At 46.6% G+C, this 13,586-nt stretch overlaps 1 long non-coding RNA gene across 1 annotated transcript in view; it reads right to left on the bottom strand.

Annotated features, from left to right (window-relative positions):
* LOC133391260 (uncharacterized) overlaps window positions 1-12,877 on the bottom strand; it is a 41,412-nt gene extending 28,535 nt beyond the window's left edge. The window contains exon 1 of the long non-coding RNA XR_009764733.1: window positions 12,338-12,877. This is a non-coding gene — a long non-coding RNA (uncharacterized LOC133391260). The remainder of the gene's footprint in view (window positions 1-12,337) is intronic.
* Window positions 12,878-13,586: the final 709 nt, after the last annotated feature.

The following is a 13,586-nucleotide window of genomic DNA, read 5'->3' as shown; positions in this document are numbered from 1 at the left end:
ACTCTTCCTTGTCTTCGTCTTCGTCCGGCTCGATTCGGGGCACTACCCGCGCGGGGGTTCTAGAGCCGTAAAAATCCCACCCTCAAGCAAACGGGAGGCTTACGCTCGTACGCACTAGATGTGGTGAGTGGGGTTGGCGCTACGTGCCTTTAAGGATAGCTCGCCACTGGTCCGATGCCCATGCAGGCCCATCATCAAAGCAGGCCTTTGGGCAGCATGGCGGTAGGGGTTTATAAATTTTATATGACCATCAACTACTGGACGTCCGGGAAACTGTGTCGTTTTCAATTTCACTCCCGCCCCGCTTAACGCCCCGCTGGTGTGCTATTCCAGTCGGCCGACTGTGTGGTCCATTAAAAACGGCTCCGCAAAATTCCCACTGGACACGCGACGGCAACAAACACTTTCGCTCTCTCTCTCTCTCTCTCTGGCTGTATGTTGTGCAATGTGAACCGCAGCTGGAAAAATCGGAATCGGTTTCGGAGTTTTCGAGTGCAAAACGTAATTAAAAATCCGTCCCATTTGACAGTTTTCGTGAGGGCGTGGGGAGGATGTACGGGCAAATGGAGCAAATCGTCCAGGAGTGAAATGATTAATGAACCCGCCGGCGGACCGCTGTGGCCGCTGTGTACGCGTGTGTGTAACGATTCCGTTGCGTTATGGAACAGGGTATCGCTGTCAATCGCTAATTCGTTCGTCCTAATTGAGAGCCGCCTCTATCGTGTTGCGTGTTCCAATTCGTGCGATTCGAGTCCATAAATCAAATCACAAATTTGTGCTGTTAAATAAAGCAGCAAATGTTGAAGAAACCTCAGCAACCCTCCGGTGCGAGATTTGATTGATATTGATGAGGAGGTCAGCAGTGGGAAGTGAGCGAATGTTTGTTTTGTTGCGCAATGTGGAGGAAAGCTCTGGTGCAGGTCCTTGGGAAGTGGTAGCACGAAAGGGGTTTTATTTGGCAATCGTAGATTACTTTTCGATGTAATTTAATCCATTTGTTGTTGTTGGTTGGGTGGACTTTTGGTGAGGCGATACAAATGCTTTGATTGTTGTTCGCGTGTGTTCGAATCGCATTGTTTCATCTTCGTACACCCGCATTGGAGTCGGTGGAATACTAGAAAGTGGGGCATAAATTAGCAGTATTTCAAACATACGCGCAAGCTAGTCCGCTCCATAAATCATGCTCCAAAAAAAAATGCAAACTGATTTCCATATTTCCATCAGCCAGTAAACGAATTGAAGCAGCATTCGGCATTCGTGAAGGACGCTTGCCCGTCTTGCAAAAACCCGAACTTTGTGCTAATCTCGACTGAGTAGGACGGCGCTGCCCTCGACATGGTCACGGCGCTGTGTGGCCACGCCGTGGTAGCGCCGAGCGGGCGAGAAAGTAGCAAATGTGACACACACATGACACGGCTTAGCCGGCGAGGCGCTGCGAGATGTGCTCGTGTGTGTTGCGTGTGCTGTGTGTGTGTGTATATGTGTGTGGGCTGCCTTGTGCGCCACGATGGTACGTATCCTCCGATAAGGATGATGTATGCCACCGTCATACAATAAACTTAATTTATTGAATATAATACGGAGGACACAGTGGCAGGACACCGGCACGGGCCGGGCAAACCCGAGCAGCAGCTGCGAGAGTGGCCACAGTGAAAGAAATCTGCTGCATAACCAAATGAGACACATACATAATGTGTCCATTCTCCACATGTACTCCCCCTCCACACACACACATGGAGAGGAAAGGGAGGGAAGCAAGAGAAAAAAGAAGCAACGAAATAATAAATAAAACCGGAGGCTCGAAGTCTGACAACTACACGACTCCGAAATGGACGCCATCGTCGTCATCGTTGTCGTCGTCGTCCAAACCGCCCTTCGCTTACCCCGCCACCCTACAGCATCGGAGGGTTTTCTTCTTTTGGTGGCTCTCGTTGTGTCAGGAAAATGGATGGGAATTGAAATGGAAACTCGATGCGAGGCGCAAGCAGAAGAGACAGCAGAGGAAGAAAGGAAAACCCCCCAACCAACACCCCAAATAGAAGGAACGTCCGAAATGAAAAAGATAACATTCGTTTCATCAAAATTCAAAACCATTTTCCATACATCATCGCCAATGGGCGGCGGCTCAAGCTTGGATGGATGGATTGGTGGCTGCGGGGCCATGCAGGGCCTGCGCGCCCTATTCGCACATAAATCCTCGCGCGACTCACTCTCACAAACCGGAGTCTCCCCGGCGTGTGCGTGCGAGCGCCTCCTTGACGTGACAGTGTCAACCTGCAAAAAAAAGGGGAGGCCGAGAGTTTTCCCCGGGACGGCAGGACCAAAAACCTCGAAAGGTTTGGAGGAAGCACCTCACATAAAGGCACACAAAGAGGAAGGAAAGCGCCAGTCGGTTTTTGGACAAAGCCCACCACCGCACCGGGCCCGGTGCCGGTGTGGTTTTATTTTGAGCACTCACTGTGCGCACACTGGACCGGCCATATCCCTTCCCGTTTCGTCGCTCGCTTTTTTTTGGTCTGTGGCAAAAATGGCCCACCACACCATAGCAACATGACGCAGCAAACGCGCAGAGGTGGGCCGGCGCTTTTGTAACCGCAAATGCAAAACGATGACGGTCGCATATTCGGGCCAAAGGGCTACTTACGTATTGATGGACCGTACATTTGTACATTTGAATATCTTTTTTGTGATGAGCGCTTCTTTTTTCCTGCTGTCTTTTGGGGGGGTAGGGTGTCGTTAAAAATAGCCCAAACCGTTCAACAAAAAAGAGAGATGTTGTTGAATTTAGAGTGAAATATTCATACAAGTTTGTGCGAGCCACTCATGAATTGAAGGTGGACGTCCATTTTGTGCTTCTTAGTACTGTGCCCCAACCATCCATCCAGATGGCAGTGCGTTGTGCGTTGATTTGTCCTCACCTCGAGGAAGGACAAAATAAACGGATGATGCTCGTTTCACTATTCATCCGTTTCCTTCCGCTAAATTAACGCATTCCTGTAAGCCGAAGATAATTCGGTGACTATTCATGTTTGTGCTTTCCACAACGATCCCTCTCACTCTCTCTCTATATATATATCTCTCTCTCTAATACCCTTTCTTTCCATGTTCTGCCCTGTTTTACCAGCCGACCCGACGCGAATGGAAATGGACCAGAGGCCTCCAGAAGTGTCATGCACTCGGCAAGATACTCGAATATTACACTCCACCTATGGCATCCGTTCGGTTTTTACCCTTCAGCGGAACTGTGCAAGCCATGTTTTTTTTTTTACGTATCCTGGTAGGACATTTATGCTTTTGTGCACCGTCATCGGTTATCGGTATTTTCCGTTCGGGGAAGGTTTGCTGTGGCCTTCCTCTGTTCACTTCCGCCTAAGCTCGCCGATCACGAGTGGTCGGCGAATGTTTCCAAACATTTATTTTTAATAAACTGTGACAAGAAGGGCAATGACGCAGCAGCGGAATGTGAAGCAGAGGGCCAAGCAGGAGCAGGAAAAGGGGTTTTGCAGGGACATGGGAACCGAACGGTCGTCGACTGTAGTGTAATGTTTGGGAGGGTTGTATTTTTTTTAATTTTCCAAAGGATCTGAGCTTGTTGGTATTTGTAGAATGATAGTAAGATGAACGAGTATGTAAACGAGTAAGTTAGTAGTTTGAGACAAATCATTGGGACTTTCTACCTCAAGAAAGGATGGAAAATTTCACCCGTCCCGAAATAAACATTCGTAAGATTCTAACCGTAAGGCGTTACTCCATCGTACCAAACCTTTGCCAGAAAAGTTTGGCGCAAATATTTCCCAGATTTCCCGAAGGTCCATTTCGGTCAATCAATCGAAAACGAGCTCCCACTCGGGCTCGTTCCACAAAGTTTGCCAAGCTGGTCCTTCACACAAACGCTCCAGCTCAAGCGGGGAAAGGGAACTCGGGTCCGATCCGAATGCCCGGTGATGATGTATCGAACAGAGCGGATTAATTTTCCTAGAAGGAAAATTAATTGATTGCAAAAACTCCCACCGGAGACACGGTTACGTCCTAGTCCTAGGAGTTCCCCTTACCCGAAATCCGTACTCAAAAGAACCAAGAACCTTTTGCTTGGAGCGCGGAGGTGCGAATGGAAATGCTTGGACATAGTTGAAGGGGTTGGCGGCATGCACAAAGTTGGACATTTGCTAGCATTTTCGGAAAGTTCGTCGGCGATGAGGACGAAACAAAACCTAACTTTTCACGGATTTTCCATCCGTTTCTGTGCCGGTTGCTGGTTGCGTTTGGACGGGGTCTCTGAAGTATTACCCAACCCCCATTTTGTGCCACAACGGCAGAACAACCGTTGCGGCAAAGTTGTGTCTCCAAGCGATGGACCGGTTGGCCCCTGGAGGGCCTGCCCCTTTCTCCAGAGAAGTTCGGTCCGTTGACCGAGGTGGACGTGGGGCGTGGGTTTTTGCTGTGCGCCCGACAAAAAGGATGAACCCTTTTTTGTTGGTTTGCAAAATAAAGTAAATATCTTACACGGCTTCTTGTGCGTGTGTGTATGTCGAGGGAGGGGAGTGTTTGGGATAAGGACTCCACTCGTCCATAGTTTGGGATAGTGTGGGAGAAATGAGTGTAAAAAGGGCGGGTGTTTCCATCTTGGAGTTTGTGTGTATTTTTGTGAACTAATTTTAGGTCCTGTTCGGCAAGAAGGATATTAGTGAGGGTATAAAAAAGGGATCTTTTCCCAGCGTCTTATCCGTTTCCGTACTCGCAAAACAACGGTCCAGAATAGCTCTGGCAGTGTGGCTGTGTGCGATGTGTCCCTCTGGGGAGGGCGATGACGGCGGACCATCGTTATGGGCCCGAATCTTAACGCTTTACCCTTCGCTTAATGTAAATGGGGATAGCATTGCGCCTTGGTAGTGTGGTAAAAAACCGTGCAAGCAATCGAACGCAAGCGGCCACGCCACTTATGCTCGACCATGGCGTCAGCAAACACTTGACGCTTGATGGTGTGTGTGCGCGCCTGTACGTTAAAACAATGGCAACAGCGGAGCCTGATGGGATGGGCACTCAAAAATTACTTCGCAAAATGAAAGACCACCCTCGGTCGGTTCAGCTGTGACCGGCAGCGTTCGCGCACATATGTGACTGGCATTAGAGCTGGGGGTTTTGGGGCGGGTTGGGGTGGTCGGGGAAACTCTACCGTCCGTAATAGTGCCTCGTCCATCGCTGGGCTGCACAGAATTTCATATAATCTAACCATTAGACGGGCTGCCGGTCGCTCTGGGCAGGCTTTGTCCTTCTATCCGTGTCACACTTCCACAACACATCGCTGTAAGTGTGTGCCGTTTTTTTGCCGTTATGTGTTTTCATATTTTTATTACACTCACCCTCTCTTTCTCTCTCTTTGCGCTGAAAATGAATGGCACAGCACAACACCACAGGAAAAAAAAACCATCCCTTCCGACACAGGGACACAGAAAGCTATCCGGTGTGTGTGTATTTGTATGTGTAGAATTAGGGAAAAAAGAAAGCAAATGCTCATATCATGTGAGGGGTTGTGCCTGGATGAAATAAAGAGAAGAAAAAACAACAACAACCTACAAACGGAAAGGACGAACGCCGGAATAGTCGGCTATCCCGTTCGCGCGCATGGCGGAACTGCTAGCGAGAGGGTGAGTTCATCCACTGACCTGGGGTGGAAGAGTAGGAGTGGACACACATTCCTACCATTGGACGTGTCTGTGTGCGAATGTCCTTTCGGGTCGGTTTTCCCATTGCTTTCCACACACCCTTCTTTCGCTGTCCATTATGATTTTCCCCCACAACCTACCAAACGGGGAGGCGATTTTTCTCGTTTTTTGTTGTTGTGTTTGTGCTTCTCTTTCTCTCCCTTCCTTCGCCGTACTGTCACGGTTGACCGGAGATGGCGGTGGTGGGATGATGGACACAAGTACAGGAGGGTCGAAGGTGCGTTTCATGGTATGGGTGTGTCCCTGGTAACCTGTGGCAATGCGATGGAAATGGCGGAAACGGTCGGCTCTTGCCCAGTGTCCAGGGGATGTAAACGTGCAATGCGCCTGTGTCCTGCAGCGCATCCGGGATGTGAATGTTGCGCCCATTGAAGCGATACGTACGCATACACGGACGCGCAAATACACGGAGGGAGTTATCTTTACGACTGCGTCGTGTATCAGCTATCATAAACTGCTTGCGATTGCATTAAAAAAAAAAAACGGATTCCACTTTAAAAGGGATCTGTTGACACTGATAAGAGAGGATTTACTTATTGATTTTTCTATGAATATTTGCAAGGACTAAGCAACGATGGCTTGCAGTATTGCATTTATAGATAAACTTTAAACATCATTTTTGAACAGGACTCAATCATTGCTTTCTTATTAGTTACACGATGTGTTTTAAGTTGTTAAACGATGCTTAGCAATACATATACAAATTATTGTACATGTCTCTCACTTACCCTTTTAAATTCAGAAACCAATATTGAACGAACCTCATGTAAAGGTTTAGCCTCTCAATGACTCAACTGATACAGGCTTGTGGTTAAAAGAAATTATTTAAAATAAATAAACTGTAAAAAGTGTGATGTGTATTCCGTTTCCATTCTCACGCTTGTTAAAAGACGAACGACCGGCGAGCTGCTCATTTGCCCCCTTAAGCAAACCTCAACCAATATTTAAACCACAAGCAGCCCCGGCAACTAACAACATCGCCACATTTCACCCGGATGCAAATCACCCCGCAGAGTAATCGGTTGTGAAGATAACGACGTTGCCGTCCAGCTTTGGAAGCAAAAAAAAAAAAAATAACCCACTGAAGGGTACACAGTGCAGAAGCACACACTGAGAGAGGCGAAAAAAAAAACACATTATCCAAAATTGACCGTCATGAGGCAGTGGCGTCGCTTGACACCCACAGAAGTGTCACCCCTGGTTGTGTTGTCCCGCATGCAAAGCAGACAACACGTGCCTATCGAATTGGTCTTCCTGCTGGGGGTTACAGTGATAGCGTCCATGGTGACGGTTTGTTTTTTTCACTCTAGTTTGTGTGTCTCGTACTGGTGTCACCCGTCACGGGTGGGTGAGTGTTGCAAAAGAAAGGAGCGAGATGGAGTAGAGCGAAGCAAAGAAAAAAAGCCAGGCAGCTTTATTAAATTTACTTGCCAGCAAACGCCGATCAAAGGGATGTGTGTGTCCATTTTTCTGTTCTTGGTTGATTAGCAACCATATGCGTTCAATAAGAGAATGATTTTCCGAAGGGGCAATGGAAAGAAATTTAAGACTCATGTGAAAGTTTGTAGCGTAAAATAGGAAAGTTCGAAAGAAATTTGTTTTTGAGTGTGTTGATATTGAAACTGCTGCGTATCGTTACCTTAACAATACGGGGAAAGCAACTTTTGCAGTGCGTATTGCATACTTGGTGGGTAAGTAGTTGCTAAATTTGAGTTTGAATAATACGCCTAATTTTAGTCTATCCTTAAATAAGAAAACCTTTCAATTTATTCTGAACAAGTAGGAAGAAGGAATTGATTGTTGTACTGTACTGTAGCAACCGAGATCGGAAACACTTATGGTCCTTATCAATTCAGGGACGAGCTATTTCTGGACGTAGAAGCATTGGTCGGAAAAAATAGACTTTAGCTAAAACTTCTCTACAAATTTCCCTTTGCTGATGCATGTCTCTGGCCACCACAGATGGCTCTTCACGTGAAAATAAGTCGCAAACAAATTACTGTTTGATTTGGTTTCCACTGTGCTGTAACTACACGGAACACGGATCTCCAAAACACATCACGTATTCCCGGTAAGGAGCGTAAGATTTTCACTCACATCGTGGTGCGCTGATACGCCAGCCGGGTGCAGACCACTCGAGAATGATTCTTCCTTCCGGGAGACACCAAGACCAGCGCCGTTTGAAGTACCATCCATCGTCCACTCAGCCGGGTGGGTGCCAGTGCCGTTGTGGGTAGTCGAACGGGACTGATGCTGGGGGAGAAATCTGGGTAAATCTCAACAGCAACGCATGAACGCAACGGTCCCACACGGCACACGGGATACAGGGTTTCACACGATTTATTGGTCAGTTTCCATGATTTTTTGGTGCGTTCCCACGATTTTTTGATTGTATCCCATAGATTTTTGGTTCGTTCCCATAATTTATTGGAATTTTCCGATTGGATATCAATACAATTGGACGAAAAAATTCTGGGAAACGGTCAAAAATTCGTGGGAACGCACCAAAAAAATATGAGAACCTATCAAAAATTGATGGGAACCAACCAATACATCGTGGGAAACCCTGTAAAGTTTCCCATTTTCCAGGTTTGATTGTCGGTCGGGTCGGTACTGGGTTTATCAGGAATAACGGATTCCATACCTACCGGCTCGTCTCTGCTTTGCTGCGAAGCGCTGGGAAGCGAAGCGTGACCGGACTGGAGTGGTCGTTGGCATGGTGGAAAACTTCGGTACAAGTGCTAGCAAATAAATTTGGTAAGTCCATGCAAATAAAATTTGTCCATCACGGTGAACAGGCTGGGCGAGGATGGGTTGGGAATAGTTGCCTCATACGTGAAAGGACGAGCTGTGTGCTGTAGGAAGTGGAAGAGTTGTGTCGTTGTGTGATTTCTCTCTCTCTCTCTCTCTCTCTCTCTCTCTCTCTCTCTCTCTCTCTCTCTCTCTCTCTCTCTTACAAACATACAAACACAGAAAAGGAACGGACAAGTAGCGTATCCTTCCATTGACTCGATTCACCTGAAGCATGTCGTATTGGATTTTTATTACATTTGCTGGCCGAAAGTGACAACACACCGGACGAGTGCCTGGCGGGGTTGTGGGCGTGAATGATGTTCGATTGATCTTTCGACCACTCCAGCCCGATGTGTCGCATCAGCTTTCAAATCATTCAATTAAGGTCGAACCATCCCCCGGTCGTGGCTCCTCCCGATAGGACCAAAAGCATTGAAAATGGAATGGAAAACACAACTCCATTATCGGTGCCATTCAATACTTTGCAAATAATCCGCTCCTCCCTTTGTCCAACGTTCCCATGGCGTGGCGGGGTAGTTGGATTGGTGGAAGAGACTTTTTACTTAAACCATGCTAACCGTTTGCAACTAAAAAAAAACCCCCAATCACTAACAGGCAAAAACTGGACCGACGGGGGCTACGCTTTTCCACACCAGGCCACTCACTACACTCGCACGGAAGTGACACAGAAATAACACACTCCCGCGTAATGGGGCAGGGCCGACCGAAACCTGTACCCGACATTCATCAAACACAGCGTGTTTTCACCGGTGGAGGTTTTTAGTTTCGCTACGCTCTCCGGCCCGCGGGCTGCATTTTCCGCGAAGGCTTACCCTAAAAACCCTGGACTGTGCCAAGCGCGGGGACTTTTGCCAGAAAATATATTCGACCATTCGCAGTCGCGTTTGTCGGCCCACAACTGCAAGCGAAGGCAGTGCGGGGAGATGTTTGTTTACCTTTTGCCCTACGGTATGTGTCATGTAGATGGCAACTTTGACAATGGACCAAAATGGCTTCCGCCACTGTCGACGGAAACGACGGAAACTCGGGCCGGGCAGGGCAGGCAACGCATCAAATATTTGTACATTTTTCCGCTACTTTGCGGTTTGGGTGGGCTGGGAGGGTGATGGGGAACGGTTGTGGTAAAAGGACTCTTTCGATTGTGTGGACCACACCCATCCTGCCATCCTCTTTTGGGTCCATTTGTTTGTCACATGCGCTTGCTTTCAATTCCGATGGAATCCGCCGGGTCGGGTGAACGAAATTTGATAATGCAAAAGAATGGAATTATTTACGTTTTTTTCTAGAGAGAGAAAGAAAGAGAGAGAGAGAGCGAGAGAGAAAGAAGGAGGAAAACCCGGGAGGAAACTGATAGACAGGATGGCCAATAGGATCCTGTCCTCGGGTGTATGTTTATATTACGAATGTATGGGGCTTGTCGGTTATATGAATTATGTGGAAAATTGCGCCGATTTCCGGTGCACAAAAAATATAGTGAAAATATTGTTTTTAAAGGATAGTTGGGAAAACATGGAAACGAAAATCCATTTCAAAAACACGGTCTCTATCAACATCTATGCTGAGGAAGAGAGTGAAGAACACATTTTTGCAATGAGTAATGCATACATTGAGGCGTTTAAATTGCCAGTTAAAGCTCGTCTTAGCGAAGCCTTAATGAAACCAAAAATTAAAGCTTCCAAACTGAACCATTCGGGAATTAATATTCTTAAAGCTTCACCGCTTTTATTCGCACTTGACCTTCTTTTCTGACGAGAAACAAAAACAAAAAAAAAAACGAGTCCCTGTAATTAGATGCTAAATGTGAAAAATATTGATCGACACAGAAGAAGGGAGCTATTTTTAAAAACAAAAACCAGGGAAGAAAAAAAACATTAACCCAAAGTCAAAGGACCGTAGCCATCTCGTGCCCCGCACAGCGCAAACGGAAAAATTAAAGCATCTTTTTAATTATTTCCCACTGCTTTAAAGATGCAAAAACCAGCGACCAGAGGCACGGCCACGCCGGCAAACGAAATGTGCCGCACACAGCCGCGCACTCGTCGGGTCGAGACGGCTCGAGGAAGCAGATAGAATAATGCGTTTTTTTATTCTTCTCTACTTTCTTGTTTCGTCCACTGCCACTCCTCTCCCCGCTCTCCACAAAAACACACCCCTCGGCAGTGGCCCATTTTTCGGTACACCGGCGCTCGCGTCTGGCGTGGCGTGAGCGGTATCGATTTTTTATCCTCATTACCCTACCGTACCGGCGCGGATCTTGAGTTCTTTCCTCCGCGACAAAATGTAGAAAGAGGGTGTGTGTGTGTGTGGGGGTGACCGTCTCACAGCCCAAAACACTCGCAGACGCACACAGCTTCATTCAGTCGCAGAGTTGGGCGGGATGGGTTTGGTTGTTTTTCCTAGACGCCGTTTCTGCACCACAAAGCGGGATGGAAAAAACCAGCCCAGTGCCGCGAAAAAAGTCCCTCGAGATGGTAAGCAAAACGGAAAGAAATTGAGTGAGAAAGTTTGTGCTGCTCGCAAAAAAAAGAACCTCCCGAAAGCCAGAGCAGCTGCAGGAATGAAAGCAAGCAAAGCGTTTCACTTTTATTTTTAAATTTTCCTTTACGCAGCGTGGCCCTTTTCCCTTCGCTTGGGGAGTTTTTTTTTGTACCGTGGCGCGAAAAATGGCGCGAACTGAGAACAAAACACTCCGACACTTTGGCGTTGGCCTTGTCCGGTGCTGGAGTTTTGCCTTTCTCTCTCTCTCTCTCTCTCTCTCTCTCTCTTCGCTGCCAACAGAGCCGTGCTGTACAACTTCATCAGCTGATGGCTGCAATCATAAATTAAAATACATAAAATACACGGTAAGGTGCGGTAACGGGGGTAGGCGGAAAAAAAGACACGGACGAGCGCCTCATTGGGCGTACACGATTTCTCGGAAGTGCGAAAAGCGATAAAGGAAGGAAAGGAATAAAAAAAAAATAATAAACGCGAACAGCACACAGCGTCGTCTGCTTTCATCTCGCGATGTTTTCCCGCGAGTTTTCCACCATCGTCGTCGTCGTCGTTGTGGTGGACGCATTTTCACCGCTGGGAAGGTTGGAAGGTGGCCGGTACTTTATGGCCGGCACCAGTTCAAGGACGACGGTGCGACAGTGCTTTCACTCGCGGGCTTTTATGCATTGTTTACATCATTTGCATAGCGAAAGTGCGACTTGTGGCCGCGCGCGAGTCCTGAAGTCACTGGTGAGTAGGGAGCAATAACCGCAGCAACGAACAAACGCGCGGGAACGTGCGGGGCTGAGCAGGGACGTGCTCGAGAGCCACCACCATCGAGGGAGCGTGCCGGTGGAGTTTTTGTTCGTAAAGTTTAGAGGATTTTTTTGTGCTTGTTGTGGTTGCTGCTGTCACGCCACGTCTTTGCTGGCTGGTGTAGGCTGCTCCACGACGCCTAACCACGGTGAAGGTAGCAGAAAAGTGTGTAAAAACGTAAAATAAACGGTTGCTTTGATGGTGTGCTGGCGGCTTTGCAAGAAAGCAGGAAACGTAACTTTAAAGCTTCAGCGTGTTGGCAGCTTCATTCATTGTTGGCGTTTGGCGAACTTTAGAGTGAGGATGGTTGCCTCGCGTTGACTTCACAGTTGCGTAAGAAATTGACAACATAACGCGTTATTAGTATGATTGAATGTAATTTGATAGATTAATGTCTGCTTTAAGTTTTCAACTCAAATAAATTACCCTTTTTATGTAGCTTATTTAACTAATTTAATCAATGTACGAACGTGAAAATAGATTTTAAACATATTCGGTCAAACACTTACCACACACTTTATGTTGCATAATTTTGTCTTCCTCGGCACAATCGTCACAAAACAAATACATTCACTGCTAAATTCCAGCACGAACCGATCCGATCCGGCTAGACGAAGCTGTTCCACGCTACCCATACCCAGCAACAAACCCAACACCACTACCGGGCCACCACGGGTACGGCTGGCGCGAGCAAGGCGAGCGTGTAAGCGTGTTACGGGGTTGGGATCGAAATAAAATGAAGGATTTCTTCCCCTCCACCGTAGCAAGGGCTGCACAAGAGGCGACGTGCGAAAGGGAAGCGCCGAACGACGATGGCAAAGCAGAAGGGGAAATTAGGGGAATTAGGATTTAGAGTTTTCTCCGCCAGCTAATGGGAAATGCTTATTGGAATGGGCTACGCGGGCGCCAACTGCTATACGGTGTTGGGTGCTGGTACTACACCGAGCCGCGCTGCTAGGCGATTGGGATGGCTGTTTAATTATACAATTAGGGCTCTTGCAATGATCTGGACAACGCAAGATAAGTACAAAAGCTTTAAAGAAGAAGAAGAAGAAGAAGAAAAAATGCAATAAATTTACAAATAGTTTTCATACGAATTAGTGTTTAAGATGTCATATTTGCTCTTAAGACATTTGACCTCAACGCATCTGGTAATTTATTAGAATCATGCACTTTTCAAAGATCGAATTTCAGAGCTACCTACATTCTTCTCTACGATTTGATACTTCTTTGCAGATGATCCTACAAATGTTCTCCGTGTATAGAGCATTAAGCAATCAAGAAGATGCAAACATGAAATTGCCTAGGAATTGTTCGATATTTTTCGGAATCAAGTATCAAATAAGTATACAATGTAAAATAAAAAAAAATATAAATAGATAAAATGTATGTAAGAGACAAATTTGAAACAAAGGGCAATTATCAAACATTTACTTTCCAAAAATGTCATTTTCATCAGTAGCTTTGGTCTTGCGGATGAGTTTGACAACGTTAATAGAGACATACGACAGCTATGTAGAGCATTATGCCATTTGATATTGCATGTAACATGTATGCTCCAAGTGTATTTCAATAACATGTACACAAGGCTGAATACAAATAAAATACGCAAATTATCAACAATGTTTAAAATGAAAAGTTGCCCTACTTACCACGCACAAAATTGTACATGAAAGCATAAAGCAGTGAACAAAAGCAACAAACAACAAAAAAGTATTTATGTTTCTCTGTGTTACATTTTTTTGCGCTTCAAAACAC

The sequence above is a fragment of the Anopheles gambiae genome, chromosome 2, assembly GCF_943734735.2.
Source record: "Anopheles gambiae chromosome 2, idAnoGambNW_F1_1, whole genome shotgun sequence".
Taxonomy (NCBI): domain Eukaryota; kingdom Metazoa; phylum Arthropoda; class Insecta; order Diptera; family Culicidae; genus Anopheles; species Anopheles gambiae.
This window is presented reverse-complemented; position numbering and strand designations above follow the sequence as displayed.